Source organism: Chionomys nivalis, chromosome 17 (assembly GCF_950005125.1).
Source record: "Chionomys nivalis chromosome 17, mChiNiv1.1, whole genome shotgun sequence".
In the NCBI taxonomy this organism is placed as follows: Eukaryota; Metazoa; Chordata; class Mammalia; order Rodentia; family Cricetidae; genus Chionomys; species Chionomys nivalis.
The window spans coordinates 29,683,692-29,711,323 of NC_080102.1; the positions used below are offsets into that span (position 1 = coordinate 29,683,692).

The following is a 27,632-nucleotide window of genomic DNA, read 5'->3' on the forward strand; positions in this document are numbered from 1 at the left end:
TGAAACAAATTATGTAGGAGCTTAGGTGTTTTCTATTTCATAATCCCTAAATAATATTTCAATGCTAAGTTTAATTCAAGTAAACACTAAGGTTAAGAGACCCTATCCGCATCCATTCTACAGGGTCATCTAGTGCATGAAATAGGTACATGCCTATAAATGCTTGCCACATAAACTTTTGAGTAAAAAAGCATGCAATTAGTTAAAATAAACAATATTAAAGATAAACAATGTTAAAGTTCATGCAAATCAATGATTACTATTCATAATAATATCTACAAGACATACTCAGTAGTTTCCAAAGCATTTAAATGTGCTTTTCTTAGTGACCAAGAAAAATTCTAGGGTAAGTAAGATATAGACTAATGCCCTAAAATTAGAGGACAGTGCCTTGGTATTTCCTTATTGGGAATTGAATGCTTGTGTTTATCCCAAATTCACAGGTTAAAACATAAACATCATGAGATACCACTTGAAGATGCTGGTCTTTGAGAGGTGACAAGGTTGTAAATAGCATAACAGTAATGATGATCTTCCAAAGAGACATCTGTGTTTCTCAATCTGTCTATCCATCAGTTGTAACAATGGACCCTCATGAACTGGGAGGCTGAATGAGAATTGTTATCCATAGCCTATGGCTTTTGAACATGTGATCCCAAATGTTGCCTCTATATAGGGAAGTTTAGAAAGCATGGCCTTGCTAGAGGAAATACATCACTGGAATCAGGCTTTAGAAGTAAAAACCCTCACCAACATTCAGTGTTTTTTTTCTCTCTCTTTGATTTGCAGTTATGGTTGAGGGTATGAACTCTTAGATTCCTGCTCCAGTAACCAGATCTGATGCTGGCTGCCATGCTGACCCCACCACTATGCTGAAATCTAACCTGGGACTGTAAGCTGAAATAAATTCATTCCTTTCTAAGTTGTCTTGATGATGATGTTTTATCATAGCTAAAGAAGAATAACCAATATAAGCTTGACTGTAAAACAATGATCTTAAAAAAGAAAGTAATTTTCTCAAATAGCAAATATAAACTGCTCATGGTGTCTGAGTATCTTAGAAATAAGGATTGCGGGGATCAGCATGATCTTTCAACACTCGGTAATGTCCAAGCACACACTTCTGTAGGTAGGAAGCAAAGATCATGACCCCATGTTACCTGCAGGGCCTCTAAGACCTGCCTGCTCTAACTTGTCCATCATCAAGAGGAAATAAAATCACAGTCCTAATCCAGCTCCATTGAGACCTGTTGGATCCAAGTAGAAATGACATTTTTTTTATTGAAAAAAAATTTCCGCCTCCTCCCAGCCTCCCATTTCCCTCCCCCTCCTCCCTCTCCTCTCCCCCTCTCCCCACTCCTCTCCCCCTCCCTCTCCAGTCCGAAGAGCAGTCAGGGTTCCCTGCCCTGTGGAAAGTTGCATATCACCATAGAAACTTCATCTGGCCAAGGATGGAGATAGAGACAGAGACCCACATTGGAGCACTGGAATGAGTTCCCAAGGTCCAAATGAGGAGCAGAAGGAGGAAGAACATGAGTAAGAAATGACTTTTAAACAGAATCTCCTCTATGTATAGATTCCTCTGTTTTGATTTCCCACACTGCTCCTTTACTTCTTCTTTCCCCTGTCAGAGCCTGGTTGATCTATAAGTCAGACCAACAATGTGGAAGAGGATGGATGGAGTGAATACTCTGAAGGTCAGAGCAGCATGAACTGTTGCTGCCAGGAGGGACAGCTGGCAAAGAAGCACAATCTGTTTCCTTTCTGGGAGGTGACATCATCTCTTATAACAGCAGCTTTTTCTTGTGAAAAAAAATGGGCATATCTACACTGATCAAATGGGATATAAAGAAGAGCCCACAGACCAGGATCCTATGACCTGGCGCATATAGGGGCTGCTGTGTACAAGGTGATGGCATTAGCTGTGTTGAGGACTGGCTTTCTCAGTAGTTTCTGTTGAATGCAGTGACATAAAACAGTTCTCTAAGGACAAATGTTCTCTGATCAGATTGGCAGACAAGATCACAGGGTACCATTTGTCATCACTGAAGATCCCGAAGCCCCACATACTCTGCTCATTCCTGGATAGGGCACCTAGCAGGTTGCCTGGAGCTGTGTTGTCTTCCATCATCACTGAACAAGGGATTATATGTTTATCCACAAGGGAAGGTATACTGATCGCAAGACACTCTAGTGGTGAACACCAATGAGATTTCACCTGCTTATGTAGCCCCATAGCCCCATTGGGTTTCTCTCTCCTTCAGTGAGTGCAGTCCATGTGTGGATATCCCAACCTGTCTCCCTCTGCTGGGCATCTCAAAGAGAACACAATTCACATATCAACAAAGCTACTTACTAAAACATTTTACCCTGGTTCCCCTGCTCTCTTTGTGAAGGTTTCCACATCAGACTAGAGGGACCCATTAATATCATCTGGCTTCTTCAAAGCCACATTGAAAAATAAATTTAAAATGTGATTCCCATGTTGCTGGCTGGTGGGATTAGGCCTTACACATGATCCATGTAAATGATTTGGAAGCTCATTCACTCATTGAGGTAGCAACGACCTGGGTGGGAAACAGGAACTCCTGAGGAACAAGGACTTTATGTATTTATTTATTTGCCTTGATTTTTCCTTCTGTGTATGTGAAATTTGGGGGTACATTAGAAAAAGGCACAAGGAACCCAGAAATGTAATATGTATGGTCTATGTCCTTCATAGACCTAATGCGCAGTGGCCAGACCTGGTGATAAAGGTCCATAATCCCAGCTACTCAGGAGGCAGAAACAGGACAATTGTACGCCTGCCTGAGCTATAAAGTGAGTTCAAAACTAGCCTCAGTAACTTGGTTCAACCCTATCTATCTGCAAGCAAAAATTCAAAAGGACTAGAAAAGTGTCAGAGTTGTAGAAAAGTTACCTGGTCTGTGTAAGCGTTCAAAACATGATAGCACCAAATGAGAAAAAAAAAAAAAAAAAAAAAAAAAAAAAAAAAAAAAAAAGAACTTGTACACACATTGAAGAGTTGTCCTTTCTTATAGTTTGGATGTATTGATGAGAACTGAAATTTCATCACACAAGGAGGCTACTCTGAGTGGTCTACAAGAGAATGTACATGCAAGTCTTTAGAACTATGTATTCTTCTACATGTCCGGGATCACATCATGGATGAGGAGGGCAAGGACTTTATTTAATATAAAGAAAGAAGAGAAAGGGATTGGAAGAGGAGAAGAAGAAATTGGGGGAAAGAAGGTGGCGCAGAGGAAAGCTCGCAGGGCAGAGATAAGCACAGAGGTCCCTGCTGTACACAAAATGCATGTCAGCAGCTGTTCCCGGATTCAGGTCAAACAGCAAGAAAGAGAACAAAGTTTTCTATTTGATATTTCTCTTTCCCCCTAAAATGAATCAGGTGAATACGGATCATAATTTCAGACCTCTTAATGTTTAAAATTCTGATGATGATCTTCCTCTGCTGAGACACCCCCCTACACACAAGGGCTCTGGGAGCATGGAAGACAAACTAGAACGGCCATTCATCCTACAGAACCCAATTTCAACAGCAGTCTCACTGACCAGTGACATGAACCAAATAAAATACTGAGAACCCACCTCTGAATTTCCTTGAACTCAACCCACACGCCAAGAGAGACTACTGTCCACCCCCATTAGAACACTTATTGGAAAAGACCCATCTGAATGTGAGTCCCTTCTGGACCTCCTGGATTTCAGAAGAAAGACTGACTTCTCACATTTAGGGTCTTATTTAGTCATTTCTACACTCACTCCCACTCCTTTTCTGGATGTTTAGCCTTGGTCGGGTAAATGAACCTGAGCTTAGATAATACAAGAAACTGTCCTTCATAGTTTCCAGGAAATGGTAAATAAAGAATAAAATTTTTAACTGTAAAATTCTCAAAACTCAGATTTCTGAGTAAGATGAAGTGAGGCTTAAAGATGACTGTACACTCTTCATTTTTTGCCTGCTTCCAAGAAAGAGGGAAGGCAACTTTGAGTTGAAATAATTACTGTTTCCCTAACAATTCAAGGAGGAGACAAAACAAAGCCACATTGAAAAATAAATTCAAACTGTGATTCCCATGTTGCTGGCTGGTGGGAATAGGGCCTACACATAGCCAGTGTAAATGATACGACTGCCCATTCACACACTGAGGTAGCAACAACCTGGGTTGGAAACAGGGACTCCCGAGAAACAAGGACTTTATGCATGCATTTGCCTTGATTTTTCTTTCTGTGTATGTGAAATTTGGGGGGACATTAGAAGAGGCAAGCTTTTCTATCCAAAGAGATATCCACATACTCTGTGGAATGATGGGAGACTTGGTCCAAAGAAGAAAGGTAAATGAAAAAAGTAAACACCAAGAGGAGAACTCTCAATGCTGTGAAGTTCAGGCCCTCCTGGGCTAGCCTGGTTTCACTGTACTATGACATGTTTCCATGGGATAGAAAGGTTGGACTCTGTTGAGCCACAGAGGAATATGTGAAGTTGTTTCCATGTATTTTCTGCTATAATTGCATATTATTAATACCAAGCATTTTATAATGAACAAGAATCTGTTGGCTCCAGAGTGCTGGAGAGTCAACCATCAAAGGGTCTCTCTCCAGCAAAGATCTTCGTGCTGTTCTATTCCCACGACAGAAGAGACATTAACTTACCCTTTTGTAGTGGTAACTATCCTGCTCCTATGGCAGAGTCTTAGTTTTGTTGCCTTCTAAAGCCCGACTTTACAACACTACTGTGAAAACTAAAGTTTATTGACAGTTTGGGAGGTGAAAAACATCCAAAGCATAGTCATATCTAAAGAGTTATGATCTCAAAGCTTACAGCAGGGTCTCCAGAGGTCTAACCAGATGTGTGGACCATCAAGGAGCTCACCACTAAATCATGAGCATCCTCATGAGCTCCAGTGATCCTCACTTCTGTAGATACAGTTGCCAATCTAATGCATAGCAATGAGAAGCTGATCAGATCCAGAGGGTGGAAAGGAAGCCATTTAACTTCGTAAGCACAGGGCTTTCTGGACAATGGGGGAAAGGTGTTTCTGCTAACAAGGAATACATAGCAAGCATTCATATGGACAACTGAACCAATGCAATCCTCTATGTGCTTTCAATTTGTGAAGTACATCTTATTGGTGACACACCAACAAAATGTCATTTTTATTGCAATTACAATGACTCTTGGACATTTTTTGTTGTTTTGTATTTAAAGTGCTCCATTGTAGATGGGATGCTGATTGTTTTGCATTTATAGGTGTGGGTATAAGTTATGCCTCTCACATAACCCAAGATTAATATATTTTATGACTTTTAATAAACTAGATCCATTCACGTACACGTTAAAGAGAAATTGCTGACCCATAGACACAGAATCTGAGCAGAACACTGGGATTCAGCAATAAATAACATTGTAGAGTTCTTTGTGATACATGTCTGTTTTATACTGTTGATTAAGGAATGAGATTTTTATTCAACCCAGTGGACCCCATAAAGAATGCCTCATTGTCTGTGATGCTGTATTATTCACAACATCTCACAAAGGATAATTGAAAACTGTTAATTAAGTTGACATTTTATGTATACCAAATTGAGTTGGGAAATGGATATTTTTACTAGCTATGTGGTTTCCACAACCGCTTCTATAATATGTTGTAAATAGAAGGCAAATTTAATTTATTTTTTTCTACAAAGTCTGACTTCCTTCCTCTTTCTTTTATGATATAACAGTTCTTGATATACACAGCGTTCTCAGCAATAATTTCTCTTGTTATTAATTTATAATTTGACAGTTACATCAATAATACTTTCTGGCCACATTCAGCCCTTTCTTATCCCCCTTCCACTGTTATCGATTTTTCTCCCTCTTCTCTCCAAGTCCCCCTCCCACACTCATGTCTTTTTGCTTTTGCTTTGTGACAAACAAAGCCAACTTGTGTGGACATGGGTGTGAAGCTGTCTACGACACGTAAGTGACTCATCACTGGCGGCATCATGGAAGACAATGACTTCCATTAGCTCAACTTGATGGATGTGTGCTCCCATAATACTCTTCCTGCTCATGACTGGATGTTTACAGGTTCTAGAACGTTGATAGGAACTAGCTTTGGATTGGCAATTCATATTTCATATATTTGCATGCTTTCTATGTATCACCTATGCATCATTTTGATTATATGAGCTTTCATTTTAATCATGAGAAAACTTGTAAGCATAGAGTTTGCTATGTGTTCAATATCAAATTGAACAAAAGAACATATCTGGAGAATGGTGGCTGCAGATTGTGTTCTGTTGTTGCTGTTGTTTCAACTTTTCCTATTTCTTGACATTAACCTGATTTATCATTCACTATTCAGCTACCCAACCATACTGGATAGAGAACTTACTCTCTTGCTGGTGAGAATATATTGGAAAGGGATACTCTGCAACACTCTGGGTGGTGATTGCTAACTTTTTTCTCTCACATTCCACCTCTGGTGATCGTTTTCATTGATTCTGTTTTATCAAAGTTCTAGAATAATGGGAGGGTAGGCTCAGGGTACCAGAGTCCTTCCCCTCTACAGATGCTCAGTCAATAATTCTATCAGCTACTAGTGAGAGCGAGGCTGGAAGGACAACTTGACAAAGCCATCCCACACCAGAGGGATTCGTGTCCGGATCACAGTTCTAATGCTGAGGTTTCACACACCTAACTTACTCTGCAAGAAAACTCAAGTTAGAAAGCAGGCTCTATATCCTGGCATAGATTCATACTTACAAGAGGGCAACTAAACCCAAGAGCCAAATTAAAACACCATTTAAATGTCTGGCAATAAGCAAGAGCTGTGCCTGCCGTTTGCTAGGGAGTGTTCTCCTATCAACACTGAGTGGGTTTAATTACTTAATTATAAGCCACAATGACCTGCCTATTAGATTGAGCCCAGTCAGTCCGGCACTTGATATCACTTTATTGGTCAATAATGTGCGCTGCTCTATATTCACAAAGGCAAAAGCCTAGCGTGAAGCCTGCAGCACACTCTAGTCCTCCAAGAGCCCACCAGCTGGGCCTTCCTCCCCACTGCTGAGCAGTCTCAAGTACTTTCATTTACATTTCAGTAACCGAGTCTAGTGAACAGTCTTATATCTATGGCTTTTTTAAGAACAAAAGGCAGATTTGAGTTGCAAGATGTGGGTTTGTTCTTAGCACTGGAATCTATATAGTGTATATTTGTGCACAAGGCATCGTCCAGTCTGAGCATCAGTTCCCTCGGCTGTGAGCTGGGCCTGGGAGAGCACCACCATCCACATAGGTCTCTGACAGTGCTTGATGTGGGGTGAAATGTCTGATGGGTAGCCAAAGTGGAGGACAGACATACTATTAGATGAAAACTGGTGACCGATGTGGCTATAAAATAATCAACTACAGGATATTTACCAATAGAACTCTCACAGGAGAAAGGGGGTGGGGTAGTAGAGATCTTCTGTTGTTTCTTACTCTGAAAAGGGAGAAGGCTGGATGCACCGTGTGCATTGCTGGGATGGAGCACGGAAAAGCCTTGGGATTGCACCTGAAGAACTCTAGGAACACTCTGAAATCTCTCATCTGTAGTTCCTTCTCAGGAAAATGAGCACTCGCAGTCTTTGGGCTCTCCACAGTGGTCAGCCCACACTCCTCACCATTCCCGAGTGGAAGTACCTAAGTTCGTGCCAGCCCGATCCTGTCACTCAGGCTCCCTTGGCCTCTTCAACAACCTCTTGTTTCAGCGTGCCAGACCCATTTATTTCTTCTTCATAAACTGAATTCTCTTCTCTGGAGAATCTGAGCTGGCTCCAAGAGTTAATACATTTTTATTTATGAGGCAATAAATGTAGCCCCGCCTTTTTCTGAGTGGGTATGATGCTTTATGCTCTTGACCTTTATTTCAAAGATAAAGCATAAGCTTATTATGTCCCAGACAGACCCTTCCATTGTGTTTGTCATATCTCTCTGAGCTAGATATTAAACAAAGAAGATGATGCATAGCTTGCTGATGCAGTCTGTTTCCAGTTAAGTCATCATACTGACCAACAGTTCATACCAACACATGATCCCTTGCAAACCGTAGTATAGACATGAACTATGCCAAAGATCACAGCATGGGACACTCTGAGAAGGGTATAACTACAATGCCACATTATAATCCTGATTACACCCCCACACGTAAGAGCACATGCGTGCACACACACACACATCCCACACACACCCACAACCCCACCCACAAAACCACACACATAACACACACAGACATAGACACATTCCCCTTAATAAATCATCAAGAAACTCAAAAACAACGGCCTGCTTATGTGATTTGGGCTGTCCTGGACCATCTGCCACAGCCATATGCTTCCCAAGGAGAACTAAGTTTAGCTGCAATCGCAGCTAATCAAACATTTGTAAGTGCTGCAGTCACTGTGCCTGCTCCCGCGGGCTCTCGGGAGCACAGCACTGCTCTCCAGCTCATGGTGACTTTGGCTTAGGTCACAGAATACAGCAGAGAATCATGGGTTGTTACACAAAGAGCTGGGGTCCCCCCAGCCACGGCTGAATAAGCAGGATCAGGTGGTTATTTTGCTTTTGTCTTCTATAGAGGCAGAGTATCCAGCTGGTAAGACAGCCTCAGCTCTAGCATCTCAGCAAGCCTGAACTGCCCAGAAAATATCAGCACCCAACAGGGTTCTCACAGTGGCAGAACATGGTCCTGCCCAACGGAGGAGCTGCTTGGAGGAGCTGTCCCATCAGTTTTCACCTGCCCTCTCCTGGCTCATTTTCCTCTGTTGCCCCTCCCACTTGAGAATTCGTGTACATACCTAGCTCTGATATATAGTGCGGAATGAAGAAAGGATGATTAAAAGATACAGCATTACCTAAAGTATACACACAAGTTAAACATAGTGCACGCCAGGCATGGCAGTGAACAGGGTCCTATGGACTATCAGCTAGCTGGGCACAAGTCCTTTAGGTGCTGTGGGGAACCTGAAGGCTTGGAGAAGAGGTCAGCATATTAAGTCACAATAGAGCGATATACAGAAAGTGTTGGGCATCAATTATTACAATTGTTCCTACCTGCTGCCATTACTGAACATTGTCCCTTGTTAAAATAAGCAAGGCATTTGCAAGCTAAGGCTGTTTAGCCTCACTGTTCCATGCCTGCAGGTGTGACTTTATCTTCTCAACTTTTCACACTGTCTCTCTAAATTATGAGGTGTTCTGAGTTCCTTGACCTTCAGGACACTGGAAGGGTCACCAGTATTTATTCTCAATACTTGCACAGAGGTGCCAAACACCACAGTTTGGATGTGTAGCTGCTCTGAATGTAGACTTTGGAGTTACTCTAGGGTCATAACTCATCTCTCTGATTTATTGATATCCTCAAGCTTTCTTGTCAGGCTACAAATCTTAGGGACATGACATAGTGTATGACCTAGATTTTGAGGTCACTTTACTCAGCCCTGTCCTTGGCTGAGCCAGGCCATTAATTTTCCATTGGACATTGTGGGCATGGAATGGAAGAGCTGTCACTACCCATGCCGTGCACTCTGGGTCCCTTCTCGATCTGAACTCTTGCACTTCCTGCCTTAGCCCCAAGAAGCTATCACAGCCTTTGGAACAGCGAAGTGTCTGACAACACCACTCACTGTGTTCGCACTTAGATGACAGGGATTTAAGGGATCTGTGCAGGGTCTGGTGTCTTCCCATCCTTTACCCATTTCAAGGATACCAGAAGCTAGGCTTCTTGACTTGCCTTCTCCAACATGATAAACTCAAACCCTCTAAAACCATGAGCCAAAACAAGTCACCCCCTTTAAGTTGTTTCTGCCATATATTGAAGTTGTGATGACACAAACATAGTTACTGGTGGTCTTGGACACCTTGGCCACGGCCACTTGACCCTTTGTAAGCTATTGTGGGCAAGGGTCAGGGTGCTGCCTGCCGGTGATGACATAATTTGAAACATCCATCACAGGTTAATGATTAGAAAGCTTAGTTCTCAGCCGTCTGTGCTACTTTAGTATGTAGAGCTAATCTGAAGGAGGCCGCTTGCTGCATATAGATTCCTGGAGTTTGCTTTATACTTGGCTACTTCCGGTCACTGGTTCTCTGTTATAATGTGACATCCTCCACCAACTCCTCCAAGTTGTACCACCTTGCCTCACCTGACATGATGTACCAGAACCTTCTGGAACCATGAACCCAAATAAATACTATCTCTTCTTTGCCATTTCTGGGAGGCCTTTTGTCATACCATCCAGAGTAACTTGTACTTGTCTTCAATGTCCCTGGGCATCCCCAGAGCATACCAGCCCTATCCACTACCGAGCTGACACACATATTTTCTTTGCTCATCCCACCTGGCCCTGGGCCTGAGAAAATATACACTGTAAATGATGAAAAGGTCATGGCTATTTTTCCTGCCTTTTTTTAACATAGGAATTTCCCCTTCCTAAGCCAAGTCTTTTTCAATGATCTTTAAATGTACTTTCTCTATACACTCTCATCAGTGCTGCGGCCAGCGCAGCTTGGATAGCAGAGACTGGAGGGGGATGCCGGAATTGAGACACGGAGGCTTCTTTTCAGGTGGAAGAACAGCAACCTTTATTTTGCCCAACAACCTTTTATATCTCTACTCCTTCTGTGGAGACCCACCAGCCAGAAAGAAAGAACACAAACATCCTTGTCAATTACAGACCACAAGGAAGTTCCCCTGTCAGTCAGCGGGAATGAGGGCAGCTAGATCACAACAATCAGAAATAAAATACACAGTAAAACCAAATTGCTCCCCCCCACACACACACACACATACACATTTAGGAAACAGTAGCTGGCTACAAGTATGTCTCCGCTGGCTTCTCTTTTCTTTAATGTTACACTCATTCTGCAGCACCCTAAAGACTAACTTCTGCCCCCTTCGTTACCTAAATATGTTTCTGTCCAAATGACTAGTGCCCTATAGGTTTTCAAATGGCCCAGTAATGTTCCAGTCTATACTGAACTGGTTGTGTAGTCTTTTCTTAAAATACCCTCTAATCTTGATATTGAATTGAAGAGTCACTGATCCTCCCATACCTGTCCCTGGTAGCATTCCTCTGTCTCCTCCTTAGTCACGAATCTGTAAGTTGGCAGACTCTCCCTAACAGTTGTACATTTTCTTCATATCATACAATGCCACTTGGCTTGTATTGATTGACTACTCTTCCGAAAAGGTGTCTCTGTTATGCATCCTTCAAATCGTGCATATACATTGGAATCTGGCACAAGGGAATTAAAATTTGACATGATTAATATAAGAGACTTCTTCATACATGAAAGAAATCTCAGACTCCAGATTCCAGGTCTTCTTTGGAAAAAGTGAAACACAGGCTTTTCTCCAAGAAGGTTATGTGTAAAATAATATTTAGAAAATACCTAGTATATTGCTTCTTGTACACAGTTATTCAGTCAACAAAAATTTATAAGTGTTATTACTAACAATCATTGAGAGTATGAGTCAACCACTCACACATATCTCAGAAGGTTGAAGCAAAGCCCATTGACTTCAAAGGAGGTAAATAAGAACATTCATTTCCAAGGCACATGACTTTTATTACACCCTAAACTTTAACAACGTCAACCGGAATTGTTTCAAGCCAAAGCCATCAATACTGGAACAAACGTGCGGAGGTTTTCTACAGGGTTTAAGAAAAAGGAAAGAGGTATCTAAATGGAGTCTAGAGATGATCTTAGAAATATCTGCTGATTTCTGTTATTCGGATGCCTTGCCTTTACTTAAATCTAAGTATGGAGTGATGTTATTTCCCAGGCACTAAGTCCTGGCAACCAGAAGATAACTTCTGATCCCATGGCCTTAGTCTATACAAAACAAATACTTTCTACAGAGAAAATAGTGATCGTTTGCTCAGTTATAAGGCTGTAAGTGGTGTAAAATTAAAAAACACAGAAACCACACATTTGAGAATAGAGAAATTTACCGTCTAGAAAGTAGAATGAGTATTTTCCTGTGCTGTTTCAGTTGAAATTTGACAAAGGCCAGGATATCTATGAATCTACAAGCCAAAGAAACCACAAAAATAGAGCTGAGGTCTGGATCAATTGGTAAACTGATTGTCAATCCAAGAGGTCCTGAGTCCAATACTCAGCAATGATATAAAAAAGCAGGCACAGTGGTGCACAGCTGTTAACCCCAGCACAGGGAATCTAGAGAACAAGACAATCCCTGAGGTTTGCAAGCCAGCCTAGCCCAGCTGAATCAGCAAGCTCCATGTTCGCTGAGAGATTTTTGTCTCCATAAATAAAGGACAGAGTGATTAATGAAGACACCTGGCACTGACACCTGCCCTCTACACACACACACACACACACACACAGAGAGAGAGAGAGAGAGAGAGAGAGAGAGAGAGAGAGAGAGAGAGAGAGAGAGAATCTCATTAATACATGGCTGGCAACCATGATTCTTGAACCCTCAGGTTATGGAAGTAGTACGGTGTCAGATGGAAAGAAAAAAATGGATTTTGCAGAAAAGATACATGCTCATATTTTGACAGAACTTTGCTATGAAGATTCTTTTCAAACCACCTCTAATGGAGGAGAGAGTCTTTTCCGTTAGCCCAAGTGAAGATGGTCTACTCAGAGAGCTTACTTGCAACTGCCACTGGTTGGCGACCCAGGCACATCTCACTCCTCAGAAGGTTAAAGTCTCTTGGATGGAGACCAGATACATTCCTAAGCTAAGTGCAAATATTTAGAATTTTATGAGGCAAGAAAATGAGCATGTGGGAAACAGAGTTGGCATGGTGCTATCTCAAATGCTATAGTCAAATGCTCATGACTCCAGCAGGGGATGCTTATGTAAGAAAATAATATATATCCAATGGCAGGGCCAAAGGAGTTGGTGAGTTGTTGCTGCAGTAGAGGCGCTCATGGGGAGCCTCCAGGTTACACCAGAGTAACTACATGAAACTGTGTCTCAAAACCATCTCAATGATAGGCGCAAATAAGTCTGAGCACAAGCCAGGACATCCCTATATCTCTGAACATCAATTCCTCCAACCATCAAAGGAAATATTATGAGTTTCCAGTATCATGTTGTTTACCAGAATAACTATGGGGATAAGAAACCTAGTCTTAGACTGTATACAAAACTTTAACATATTAAACTTAAAAGTTTAAAATGCAGATTACAAAAAGTGCCTTAACAAAGTTAAAAGATAAAGTACAAGATATTTTCTACATACTATGTCAAAGAATGATTGTCAAAAATGTGTTTTGTGATAGGTAAGACAAAAATCATATAATTTCCTAATGAAAAAAGATTCAAGCACGTATTTGTGAAATAGAATAATTGTCTAACTAGGCAAAGATGTGTTACATTTGTTCAAATAAGTCATAATGTGTTATATTTGGTTTATCTTGCCTGCCTAAGGCACCTGATTGGTCTAAAAAATGCTCAATGGCCAATAGGTAGGCAGTAGAAGGACAGACAGGGCTGGTGGTCAGAAGACTAAATTAGAGGAAGAATCTAGGCTCAAGAGAGAAGAAGAGAGAGAGAGAAGATGATGCCTGGGGCCAGACAGACAGACACAAAGGAAGCACAAATGTAGGACATACAGAATGAAAGAAATAAACGTAAAAAGCACAAAGGCAAAGTGTAGATGAAGAGAAACAAGTTAACTTTAAAATGCTTAAGCTAAGGCCGAGCATTCATAACTAATAATAAATCTCCCTGTCGGGATTAGGTAGCTGGTGGTTCAAGAAAACCTACTAAACACATTTGATATTCCTATGTAGGGCCTGAATTTTCACATAGGGCCTGAGAAATCTAAAAAAGGGGGGGAGAGAGGAGAATACAGCTCCTTTAAGAGACTGTCATACATCAAGCAATTGAGCAGTGAGCACATTAAGTAGAAACAGCAGGCTAAGTAAAAAAAACACTTGCTACAGTACAGGCACCAACTTCCTAGAACTAGGGCAGTTGAACACAGCACCTGGTTTGGCACAGTTCCCAGGTGAACACAGCTCTTGGCCAGGCCTGCCGGCAGAAGGCTGGCTCCCACAGATCCAAGAAGGGTGCCCCAGCAGAGGGCCTAAATGCTCTTAGCAAGTTTAAGGTTTGGCTCACGTGGTCAGAATAGGCTACAAATACACAATAAAGACAAGTCCAGATGGAAAAATGCTCTAAACCGGGTACAAAGGGTTTAAAATTTTTAGTAAGCTTAAGAAAAAAAAAAAAAAGAAAATGGGTATAGACAGTCTTAGAGAAAGGTAAAAAGTTTAAAAATAATAAAGTCCTTAAAAAGAGAGTAAGGTGATATAAAGGAAAAGAGTTACGTGAAGATAGAAAATACAAGGGAGTCTGGATCCTGTATTGTGATGACCTTGACTCTTTTGAATACTGATGAGGAGATGACAGCTGCTGAGAGACATTAAACTTTTGGGGACTGTTAAATTAAACCAACCTAGATTCTTTAGAGATGTTTTAAATTTACTACAGAATTCAGAAAATGTATTGTGTTGGGGGAGAGACTATACTTTTGTTTCCATGGGAAATGACAGACTATGGATTCCTTTAAGGTTAACAGAGATCAGGCTTCACTGGGAGAGACTCACTGAAAATCTTGGCTACAGACATAAAGAAATAAAGAAAAGCTACAAGGCAGTCGATGTCTACACTGATCCCTCTGCATGGGAACAGTTGTTAGACTGGACAACAAATGCTACAATTCATTGTCCCAAGACTTGACTATTGTCTCAGTTTTCTCAGAATCCCATAGATATGCTGTTACTGCCCTCCCCCAGACAACAGGAAGCTACCTAGAGAATACAATGCCCACACTCCCAAGAGTTAGGATAAATGGTTTTTGGTCATTGGTGGGTCATAAATGTTTGCCATAGTTTGGAGGGACATAAGAATGTAGGATAAAAAGACAGATATTAATCTCAAATATTTTATACGTATATTAAGTTTTGTATATTGATACAAATTTAAAGTTATTTTTGTTATACAGTATGTATGTATGTATTATTTGGGTATTTTGCTTATGCACCTCATTTAAAATTGCAATGTATAATTAAGAAATTTGGGTTAGTGGTTAGCCATCTATAATTATCAAACTACAATTCATTTTAGATATGTTTTCAAGGTTAAACAGATATGTTTTAGGTAGATAAGTGATCTTTAAACACTTCAGAAATCTACAGAATATGGCATTTAAGATGTTTAATAACCTAAGATTTTTCATGACAGTGAGACTTGTCTGCTCTGGCAGCATAAATATACTTATAAAAGGATGATGGGCATCAAGGAACCTCCATCTGGAGCTTGCTGTCAATGTGGCTAAGCTATATATTTGGACAAGAAACTGCCCTTGCTTGACTGCTGACAGTATGCTGTACAAACTGGACAAGGAGGTCACAAAAAGAAAAGACTTCTGAACTTGCCGAGGTAAGGCAGGACAGCCTTTCAAAATTCCTGCTTCATAGAAAAATCTGTCAGATATTCTAGGCTTTTGAGCTGAAGATGGATGCCCCAGCATTGCAGAGGAATCTTGGGTGGCTGTACAAGAATCCAGTTCTACAGTTTTGGAAGTGGCTTTCACTGCACTTAAGTACTCAGGTAATATTAAATCATTCTGGGGTCTTTGATGGAGTTGAAGACCAGATAGTCATAGTTACAGTTTTCCTTAGTGATGATAGAAAGTAAATTAGGTACCAAAACTTTGGTCACCAAGATAAGATAAATAATAAAATATTTTCTCTGAACTTTCCAAAAACAAATGGACTGGATATTGTAAATGTAATTCTTACTTGATAATTGTTCTTACTGTATATAATTTTACTGCATTAAAGGTAGAACTTTTCCTTTTTATTTAGGCAAAAGGGGAAACGTTATAGAGTAGAATAATTGTTTAGGCAAAGATGTGTTATATTTGTTTATACTGTATTTGCTTAAGTATGTAAAGATGCATTGCAATTGTTTTACCTTGCCTAAGTCACCTACGTCACCTGATTAGTCTAATAAAAAGCTGAGTGACCAATAGTTAGGCAGTAGAAAGAAAGGTGGGACTGGCAGACAGAAAGAATAAGTAAGAGGAAGAAGCAAGGCTTGAGAGAAAACATGGGAGAAATAGACAGAGAGGCCCAGAGCCAGCCAGTTTGGCAGCTGCCAGACAGATACATACAGAGGAAGCAGGAGAGTAGCTGTTTACTAAATATTTCACAAAACATCTTCTGTTTATCAGTTTTAGGGGCTGGTATGATGGCTCAGTGGTTAGGAGCACTTGCTGCTCTCCTAGAGGCCCTGAGTTCAATTCCCAACACTCATGTAGATGGTTCACAACAGCTTATACAAATGAAATATAGAAATCATACAAATGAAATATAGAAATAATACAGTCTAACCTAGCAGAGCCTGTATGTCATAAGCTCATTGTTAATCTTCTACTAAGTAGTAAGAATTATTACTACTATTGCTAGGAAGAAAATAAGAGTGCCAAATTTTATCACTTCAACTGAACATAGTTCTGAAAGTCACAGCAAATAGGAAAAGTAAAAATAAATGACATTCAAAAATTGGTTTTTGGTAGTGGATGATTGCATAAAATATATTGGATACCAAAAATGCAAAATCCTCTGTGAAACTCTGCAGCTTTAGAATAGCTACTGTAATATGTAGAAGTTCAAAGAGTTGTATAGACTTTAGGTCTGGTTAGTTTCAGTGTGTGGCAATTTTTTAATTTGTAAGTTCTTCACATGAAAATTTGAATATAAATAATCAGAAAGAAATAGGTGAAAATGTCTCTCTTGGTAGATGTTGTGATTTTATATAATCTTTAAAGGCTTCATATATTGCTAAAACTAACAAAGCAAAAGTTCAATTTACAAAATCAAAATCCATAGATGAATTGTTACTCACAAAAATGATAAAAAAAAAGCTGAAAAAGACACTAAAAAAACAAAAGTAAAGATATTCCATATTCATGAGTAGGAAGAAATAATGATCACTAAAATGCACATATAATATTGCACACGGCAATGCAAAAAGTAAGTGCAATGCTTATCTCAATTCCAAATTCCATTTTTCACCTTAAATGTCTTAAAATTCATACACAACCACAAGCAATTATGTACATCCAAGGAAATTTTTAGTAATTGAACATTAAAGCCATTACATCTGACTTCAAAATACACACAAAGATATAGGCATCTAAGGAGCCTGGCAAATAATACAACCAAGCTGGAAGCCCAGAAATAAATCAGTGTGCTTATCTATCAGCTGACTTTCTGCAAACACGTGAAAAGTAGGCAAGGGAAAGCACAGCTTCTTCAGCAAATGGTGCTGGGGATGCTTAATATTCATATATAGCATAAAATTACTCTAGTACTCAATTCACAATATATACAAGGAACAGCTAAAATATCTAAAATTATGGGATGATTAGAAGAAAAACTAAACCAAATGTCTACCAAGTTGGTTGCCATTTCAAAGAGGCTAAACTAGGGCTTGAATCCAGACAGACACTAGTTGTACTTTGCAAAAATCAGCCATCTACAAATTCTTACTAAAATAACAGCAGAAAATTCCCATTTCTTGCATTACTGCACACTTTAAAAAGTAAAATTATAATGTCACAGTGTGTGCAGTGCTCTAGAAGTGCATCCACAAATCTATTGAGGATTTTCTCAGGTGAGTGTGATGCCTGATAAGGAATGGAGGTGTTGGTTATCTAGCAGCAAGAGCACAGGAGAGCAGAGCTTTTGACAAGAGCTTTCCCTTGGGCATACTGGGAGGCAAGTCCAAGAGAGAGAAGAAAGGACCCGTTGATAAGCCCTGGGATTCTGCTCTGTATGGACAGAGAGCAGGTGAGAGGCTCAAGGTGAGTTACAGGTTTATATTGCTGGGTTTGGCAGGTGTCCAGGCAGCCAATTCACAAGCTGGCTGGCTCCTGCATCTCACACAGGCTGTAGGTCCTTGAACTCTGGAAGGGCAGTAAGAGGAATAAACGGGGCATTCACAGACCCTTCTTTATACATTGATATAAATCACCATAGCATGACAAAAGGCAAATAAAATTGGCCTCTTACCCTGTGACTTATTAAATCATGTGCCCAATCCTTGTATTCGCCCATCAACTTTGTCATAAAATACCATGTAGGGTCACAAGGACAGAATGTTTACAAAGCCGCTCATGACTAAACTAAGCTAACTTCAGTGAGCTTTGAGCGGACCATGTAAGTGACAAAGAGAGACAAACATGAATATGTTTTAAAAAGTACACTAATAAGTCAAATGTGCTCACATGATTTTAGTTGGCTTAAGAATCTCCATTTTGAAGTCACAAAGCTAGGTCATACCTCGTAAGCATCTTCCCAGCCTTGATAAAAATTCTGGCATATGCGTTCTGACAGCAGTTGCTTAGACTCTTTTGCAGACTTTTTCTAAAAGGAGCAAGTCAGTTAGCACCTGCAGGTATCTGATAGGTGATTCAAATGAGGCCAGAGGTCTAAAATCTCTGCCTTCATATTTTATCTGTTCCCTTTGCTTTCTAAGCGTTTGAGTCAGACTCTACTTATCTCTGAATATAGATAGGTGGATCTTCTGAGGAATGGTTTACCCATAACTATAACACAGGGTTACCTTGACCTATATTCTGCTTGTTGGAGAAAATGGGTGTTTCTTCTACCTAGCCCCCTCTTTTCTTAGTAGCTTAAGAACCTAAATCCTTCAGCATACTATTAAGGGTTCAAATCAATCAATAAGATCAAGACATTTATGTAAGTTGATGACATATGCAACAGGAGAGACTCAACATTTCCTGGATGATGGCATGATTCAATAGCTCACCAAGCACAAAGCCAAAATGTTTGTGCACACAGTAAAAACATCTTTGGATGCTGTGCCCATGACTAATAGACAATCACCAAACACTTCACTATTCTCCCAAAAGCAAGTCAACAAAAGTCAACTGATTTATTCATATGAGCTCTGGGCAGCTCCCTTTGGTTCGAAATGGTAGCTCGATTTGATGTCTGCAATGCAGGAACTTTGCTTGTCTTATCTATGACGAGAGTCTTGATCTCAGTTTTTCATGATACAGCATCCCAGTTTCCTGGAACCATCATAGTGAAAAAGATATATATGTACTCAGATATAAATGTTAAAAATGGTTCCTCCACATTTAAAATGGTCATGATTTACTGATGGTAGCATTATTATTAAATTCAATAGGAAATGCAGGCATTAAGTAAATGAATGAATATATACTAAAATGAGTTGCACTGGTCTGAAGAACAGAAAAAGAAATTGCGTGACAGCAGGTAAGCAGGAATCAATTTAAAAAAAAAAAATCCCATGCAAGGATTCCTCTCTACGGAAGGCACATTTGAACCAAACCTGCTTTAGCTGATGGGACACTAAACAAATGCTGGGAAGGATATCAAGTTACAGGTAAAGGGATATCCGAGTTCAGATATGCTGACCTGGGAGTGAACCCAAAGAAGAGGAATAGCCATGACTGTGAGGGAGAGTTAAAGCAGATGGTGCAGCAGACACTATAGCCTGATAAAGTGCTCCTGACTGGTCTAGGGTGGACAAGAGGCAGCAGCTGCACTGTGGTTGGATCCAGGTTAGAATCCTGACTCCCAATTTGCAGTGAGTTTCTCAGTATTTTCACTGTACAATAAAAATGGCAGTAGCATCTACTCCACATGCTTTTATACATGATCTAAAGACATTTAAGTCAAGGACAGATATATGTGATGAAGGTGTCCCGAGATGCCAAGACACTATGCTTTGATGTTTATATAAGCACAAAGTCATCCAATGATCCATTTCTCACAGAAAGTCTTACTGTGAACCAGTGCACTATAAACACGAAGAGTATAGAATAGTGCCTGGGGCAGAGAAAGTATTGCAGAGGCATTAGCTACTGCTGTTCACTGTCATGATGAGGAGGAATGAGGAGAAAGAACGGGAGAGGAGAAAAAAAATGACAAGGGCAGAGAAAAGTGAGGGCAGGAGGGAAAAGAAAAGAAAAAGGAGACAAGTGGGGAGGAAGAGGAGGAAAAAGAAAAGGAGAGAAGCAAGAGAGAAATCACATAGTTAGCAGGGGTTCAACATAACTGACACTCCTTGTCCAGATACCAACATGGTTTCTTTCTGAAACTTGGTCCACCTCGCACCAGGTAAAAATCAGTGGCTTAAAACTAACTCACCCACCATCAGCAGCACAGGAAGAACGTACCACCACATCACAAAGGCGCTGACTTCAAAGGCTGGATGCGTTAGGCATGTAGATTTCAGAATATCCCCAAGAATGTATGTGCCTTGGGCTGAAATGAACAAAGTCTTCAAAAATATATTACCAGGTTAAAGTGTGTGCATTATACCAAAACTAAACCCAGAGAAAATCAAGTGCATGCTCTTACTTAAGAGCATCCCATGGCAACAGCTTCAAAGAAGTACCCTTCCTTACAGTTTCTGAAATGTTTCCAATTAGCTGAGACAAAAAACATAATTTTGGAACTTTTAAATGACTTCTGAATGTCCTGTCGATAGAAGAAAGTGCAAGGGGTGTGCTTAGCTAGTTTCCATTCTTGAGTTTACACACAAAGCCATGTCCTTTCTCTGATTGCCATCAGCAGGAGGGGCAATGTGCAGATGGATTAAAAGCCAGACTGTAGGAACTCTAAGTCTCCCAGTTGCACCCTCTAGGGCAACCCTGCTCTCACTCAAAGTGCTTCTTGTTCATATTGTTCTGTCTCTGCTGGGGAGAGTTGGCTCCATCTGACTTCCTGAAGTAATGTGTTCCTGATTCTTACTGGGCATACATAAGAAAGACAATGAATCAAAGGCCTTCTATAAGAAACAAGAGTATCTTATTGCCTGATCTTTGAGGAAATAGAAATGCCTGGAAGGACAATGTGACTTGTCTTGTCACTGAGCATAGATTTATGAACTCTAAAGACCCAGATGAGTTAGAGCATGATAGCACTGCCAACTCTAATGCAGGAACTGATTTTATGCCCATTCTCTATGGAGAAATATCTTGCTCAGCCTAGGCTTAGGTGGGAGACTTGTTCCTGCCTCAATGACTCAGTTGACTTCCCACGGGAGGCCTTACCCTCTCTGAAGATGGGGAGTTTGGTGGGGGAAGGTAGGGGGAGTGGAAGGAGAGGAGAAAGGGGGAATGGGATTGGTATGTGGTAATAATAAACAAACAAACAAACCAGGAAAAAAAGAAAAGACCCTGATGATTCCTTAGACAGCTACACAATTTCACTAAGCACCATCTAGCATTGCATGCCCTGCTAAAATCTTCCAAAATGAAATGTTCCCCACTGCCAATGGTACCCACAGTTGGGCACACGGGGTTTCAGAGGGTTCAAGGACACAGTACCTGATCCACATGAGACCCACAGAAAACACACACAAAAAAAAATCTGTTTAATACTTTTGTCCCTGGCCTTTTTTTTATTCTTAACAATTCAGATTTCTAAAATAAAGTTATCAGTAGCACTAATTGAGGGCTTTTGATATCAATGTAACATAAAATACGACCCTTACAGAGAGCCTTGTTGATAACATTGTGCAGAGATGTAAAATGAGGTCCAGGGAGGATATGGAGGAGTTCAAGGTCACTTAGGTGAGGTGGGCAGACCAGGCACTTGTTTCTGGAGCCTCTGACCTTGACTATTCTCTCCTGGCACTAAGATGAGTCTCTGAAGCCTTGTGCTAAATCTCTGGATACAGGCTCCATGGATCCTGCCCAGTTCCTTCCATTTCTTTGTAGGTTCCTTTGCTAAATACGGTGTAATATATGTAGGATTTCCCCATACTAGTACAGGTGATATTCCATGCATAAGGGTCAGGCTTCACACTAGGGGATTTGGAGGCTCCAACTGTGAGTACATGGACAGAGCAGAGGTATCTGGTGTCATGGAAATCCATTGAGGGACCCTTATTTTTCAAAGAGAGAGAGTTTTCACTGCTGAGCCTGGGCACCAGAATCAGATATGCCTCACAGAAGACAGATTCCAGGAGAGAGAAACTTTCCCAGATGGACCTTTTGTTGACGCCCAGGACCCTCTGTATCTCCTGAACCCCATCTCTAACACCGATCACTTTACTTTCCCTTCACAGCAGAGGTCTGAGCCTCGCTGCATTGTGCATTAACAGTGCCTCATATACATCCAATTTCCTGGAGCTAGAGATTTGGTTGAGCAGGCACCTAAAGAAAATTGTGAGCAACTGTGATGGCTATAAACATCATCCCTGTTGGATGAGGTCGGGAGATGGTATACAGATATGGTATCTTAGTATATGCAGGTAAATATTTGGACTCCCAAGAAATCTGTCAACTAAATATACCAACTTAATTGCTCTTTGGCTCTCCAGGCTCTGATTATTTTGTATGCAGAGAACTATACCAAAGCCATGGCACAGGGTTGGAATGAGTCAGTTGAGCCTGATCTGACAACTCGCAGGCCTCTGAGCCCGGATGTTTCCAGATGCTGTTGGTAGAGAGGGAGACAGGATATGTGCATCAGTAATTCATTGAGGGTTTGCCCTCGGTGAGGTCACAGGGGCAGTGAGATCTAGGTGGGAAGATAGAAGAGCCAGCCTGGCAAATTCTACAGGCATACATCAGGGGCTTCATGTCACATTTCTATCTTTCTCTTCCGGAAGCAGGGCAGCTAAACCTCCAAGCTTCTTCATCAATAACTACTGGCCCACGGCAGAACTTGCATTTGGGAAGCAAGGAAGGGAGATTAAAATTTCCTGACAAATTCTGTGGCCTGTGGCTCGTTCTCCAAAGTGAAGGCATAGCTTCTAGTGTTAGAAAACAAGCTACAGTCGGATAGATGTGATGCAGAAGTAGGAAGAGCTGCATGTAGGAGGGATGAAGGCTGCTTTTACACACTGTGTGAAGGACACTAAGGTGAGGGCCATTCATGCTTACAGGCATGATCACCCTCGTACAGCCCGCTCCTGGGAAACCCATCTAGTAGAGCAACACAGAACACTGGAAAGGAAGGGACAGGTGTTCAAAATGGCACCAGGAGCAGGGGCAGACGTCAGTCAAAGCAGGGGAAGTGACAGGTGATGTAATGAAAGCTCCCAGAAGAGGCGCTGGCCCCAGGCAATTTTAAGATGCCATCTCAGGACCAGAGCACAGGTGAGATGCTAACTCAACCAAAAGGAAGCTGAGTCCCTGGGAAGCTGGCAGAGGAGACTCTCACAGCAGTTAGGGGCAGAGGTGAGGATGCCCAGGCCATTGCCATCCTCAAGCTGCCTGCGTGACTTGGATGGAGATGAGTGGACGGTATGGTAATGGATTGTAATGCCTCCCTGAATTTCCGGGGCGGAAGGCAGACAGCCACTCTGTCAAGCCTGAGCTAGCTGTCTGCAGACCCTAACTGGATCAGAGCCTGAGAGAGGGAGGGCTTTACCTGCTTAGCATTCTCCACGAAAACAGGCATATTTGATATTTAGGTGCACTCTAATGGACCATGAAAAGAAATTAGATTGATTCATTTGAGAAATAAATGTCTCTCCCCGCCCCTACATGGTGAAGCTCTTAAGTGCTTCCACTTAGTGGAAATGGAAATTACCTCTCAAAACATTACGAAAACTAATCACGGCGAATTTTATACATTTCCACAATTTACTCTGCTATCTTTCCCTCTGCTTTGATGAGCAGACACTAGCAGATGCCTGTTCTTAACCTAATCATTTCCCACAGCCCCAATACACTTTGATAGGCACCTTCCTACCATGTCTGCCCTAATTGATCAGCCCCCCAACCCTGAGGGAAATAACTTTTTGTTTTGTTTTGTTTTTTTATCATCTCAAGAGGAAGAAGAAACATGAGAACTTATTAAACAGAACCTTTTTTATGGAGCTAAATACCCAATGCTAAGTGTCCTTAGCATTCCTCCATTGTCATGGACATGCTGAGACCCTGAACTCAGGAGAGAGAGAGAGAGAGAGAGAGAGAGAGAGAGAGAGAGAGAGAGAGAGAGAGAGAGAGAGAGAGAGAGAGAGAATAGCATAATTCAGTGGTTAAAATGTCTCATATTGAGATTTTCTTTCCTGGAATACCTTAAGCCTCACATTTAAATTAATCCCCATTCTTCCCTCTCTTTATTATTGTTCAGGTTTCCTGCTTTCTAAGATCTGAGCTGTTTGTTGTTGGACACAGACAAATGTTGTTTTGATCTTATAGATTCAAATAGTATTTTAGGAACATGAAAGATAATTTGTGAGCAGCCTTTTCTATGCACATACACACACATATGTGCCAATGTATATGTATAGAGATGATACTTAGTCTTGGTTGACAGTTTAATTGAATCTGGCATCAAATAAAAAAGGCATCTCTGGTCGGGGCTGTGAGGAATTTCCTGGAAGGACTAATTGAGGGGGGAGGGAAGAGCAAACTCAGTGTCAGCACAGACAGATATAAAGGGAACTGAGGAAAGTCAGGTTGCTTTTGCCTGCTGCCTTTACTCCCTGATGCTGAGTGCATCCACTGTGTGGCTGTTCCTGCTGTTACCATCTGCCACTTACAGTGGACACCAATAGTTTGGCCTGACAAAGTAGACTCTAGACCCATGGCTCTCCTGGAATATTCCTGGCCTTTATCACTGTACATCTCTGAACTGCTGAGGCATCACCCAAATTTGGGGACAGATAACTACCAAGCTGCAGTAGCTTTCAGCCTCTCTAGTGTACATAGTCATTGTTGAACATGCATCATGCAAGCCAATCCCCTTTGCAATACATATTTGTTCTATTGCTCTGTTCCTCTAGAGACCATTCTGCTAGAGGCATTTATGTGTATACAAATGCTACCTAAAATCAATTATGAATATGTGTATGTCATGTCTTACCTACTAAGAACAGTGAAGTTAATATTCATTTAATGCAGCAAGTAAACTGGTGAGATTTCCCAGAGTTCTCGTTACATAAGAAAAAAAGCATGTCTCCTAGGGTATATTCCATGGCCATTGTGCTTAGCTAGCTAGCCATGGGCAAGGCACACTAAAAGGATACGCGGGACTGCACAGCCTGGCACTGAGATGGTTGGCTAAATGCCTTAAGGAGTTGATGGCCATGCAGCTGTCATAATGAATGTCCACATCACAAACACCCACATCCAGCCTTCGCCTCTCTTCACTCACAGCAGTCCCCACTCTTTCACAGTGGATTAACCGCTTCTGGGGGAACCCTCATGTTGGCACTACCCATGGGCTCTCATTAAACCCATGGTAAGGTTCTCCTTTGATAAGAGATTAAATCTGCGTGACCCCTTTTCATTAGGCATCAATCATGGTACAGCACACACATCAAAAACCTCTCAAATTCTTAGCTACCTGACTTGGAGGTTGAAGACTTTGAGTTAGGTGAGTGGGATTTTAGCAGGGGTGAATTCAGGGTCTGACTACAGCATGTCTGACCTGCCTCTCAAATAGCCAGTTCTTTTCATCTAGTAATTTCCCAGTTTTAACTGCATCAAAAGTAGAACAGAGACATAGCATGCTGAGTCTTTATTCTCTTTTAGGTTCTAGAGCAGTCGAGGGATGCCCTAGGCCATCACCTGTAATCTCTAATCTCCTGTTATGCGGATAATCAAGACCCTAATGGAAGGATCAAACTTTCCTGTTGGGAGCCATGTGGCCTAGTTTCAGATCAGCATATGAATGTCTGTGCAGCTGGTCTCTGCAAGGCAAAACCTCTGGAGATGGTCTCTTATCAGGCAAAGACAAGAGGACCTTTGGACCGTGTAAAATACTGCTGGGACAGCATGACCTGGATGCTCTCTTCTCTCTCTCTCTTTTTTTTTAAATATTTATTTATTATGCATACAATATTCTGTCTGTGTGTATGTCTGCAGGCCAGAAGAGGGCACCAGACCGCATTACAGATGGTTGTGAGCCACCATGTGGTTACCGGGAATTGAACTCAGGACCTTTGGAAGAGCAGGGAATGCTCTTAACCACTGAGCCATCTCTCCAGCCCCTCTCTTCTCTCTCATAACGTTGGTGATACTCTTGGTGGTTTTTTTTGGTTTCACTTTGTCATTCATACGTGGGACAAATGTAACCATCCCCAGAAAACCCACTTTTTTTTTTTTCACCTCAAATATTTTCCCTGAAAATTCTCTGGGACTGATGCTTCTCACGTTCTTATCTGGAAACACCAGCTGTTACTCCAGACCCTGGGAACTTTTCTGATTTAGTGCTGACAGTATTGGAGGCAATAAGAGTTCGTGGGCTCATATAAGAAAGCAACACAGGAACATAACTATGTCTGCCAGCTCTAGAAAAAAAACATTTAAGAATGGTATGGCACAATGGAAAAAGTGTGTCTTATCAGAGTTCACCCTTTACAGAGAGGCTTAGGCATGCAGGACCCTTGGAGGGCAAGAGAACAGTCAGAGAAGTACAAGCAAACTATATGAAAGGAGCTTGGGGCAGTTCTCCCCCCGGCTTACTTCTGTAAATATGCTTTGCTAACTTTGAGTGATATCACTGTTCTTGTGAATGTGCGCCTGTGTCTATCACCTTTTAGCTTTGTAAGGACAGGATATGTCTGGTTTGATATTTAGACAAGCTAGCAAAGCGCTGAGCACTGATGTTTTTGATTTAAAAGTTGCTTTGAAAAAAAAAAGTTGCTTTGATTTAAAAGATGGGAAAAACATGCTTGTTTTGCCTGAGGTTAACTCTGGAGGGTGGAAAAAACTATGTTTGTTTTTGAAGTATAAATAAAAGATGGTTCAAAGTATTTGGAGCTGTTACTTCTGTGAAGCGCATCTGGTAGTTAGACTTTTTTGTTCCCCAATGCACCTTCCCCATCTCAGGCCCTGAAACCTGCTGAGACAGGACTCCACACTTTCTAATGTCACTAACTTCACACAGAGGTGCTCCTCTTTGTCCCTTACACTCATGACTGTGAGCATGTCTAACTCAATTACAGTTGTCACCTAATCAAGTACCTGTCCCTTCTTTCTCTGACACTGGGATCTTTTAGAACGCCCAAGGGAAGGATTGTTCCTAACCAACACAAACTCAGAGCTTGTCACAAGCCACTCAACTAACCAAGGTGGGAGCAAATTACCTGTTTCCAGAGAAAAATCTCTCCAAATGACCTTTTAAAAAGTATTATGATAGGCCATGCAGGGATAGACAGGTTAAGCACATGGAATATGCTGTACAGGGTCTAACCATGAAAATCTATCTTGCAAAATTCAATGTGACTTTGTTTTGTACCTACAGAACCTGCATCTAAACCATATGAACCATGGAAATGTGCTTCTGTGTAACATTTACCAAAGAACTAATTTGCTTGAAGGAGAGAGAAAGCAGACCCACTGTTTCATTGCTGAGAACACTGTGCATTTGAACAGCACTGGGCTCATTTGATCCAAGTATTTCCCTTCATCTCTGCATTTCAGACAAAACTTGGCTCTTTCATGTGGCACAAATTCAGCAGATGGATTTTTTTTTCTCTCCTGTTGTCCCAGTTCTCACAATACACTAGATCTAATCTACATGGACATGGAGAATCAAGGATCCATTTAGGTTCCAGTGATTGGGGTCGTTC

General features: G+C 41.2%; 1 protein-coding gene across 2 annotated transcripts in view; it reads right to left on the bottom strand.

Annotated features, from left to right (window-relative positions):
* Fam135b (family with sequence similarity 135 member B) overlaps positions 1–27,632 on the bottom strand; it is a 257,618-nt gene that overhangs the window by 86,665 nt on the left and 143,321 nt on the right. The window lies entirely within an intron of this gene.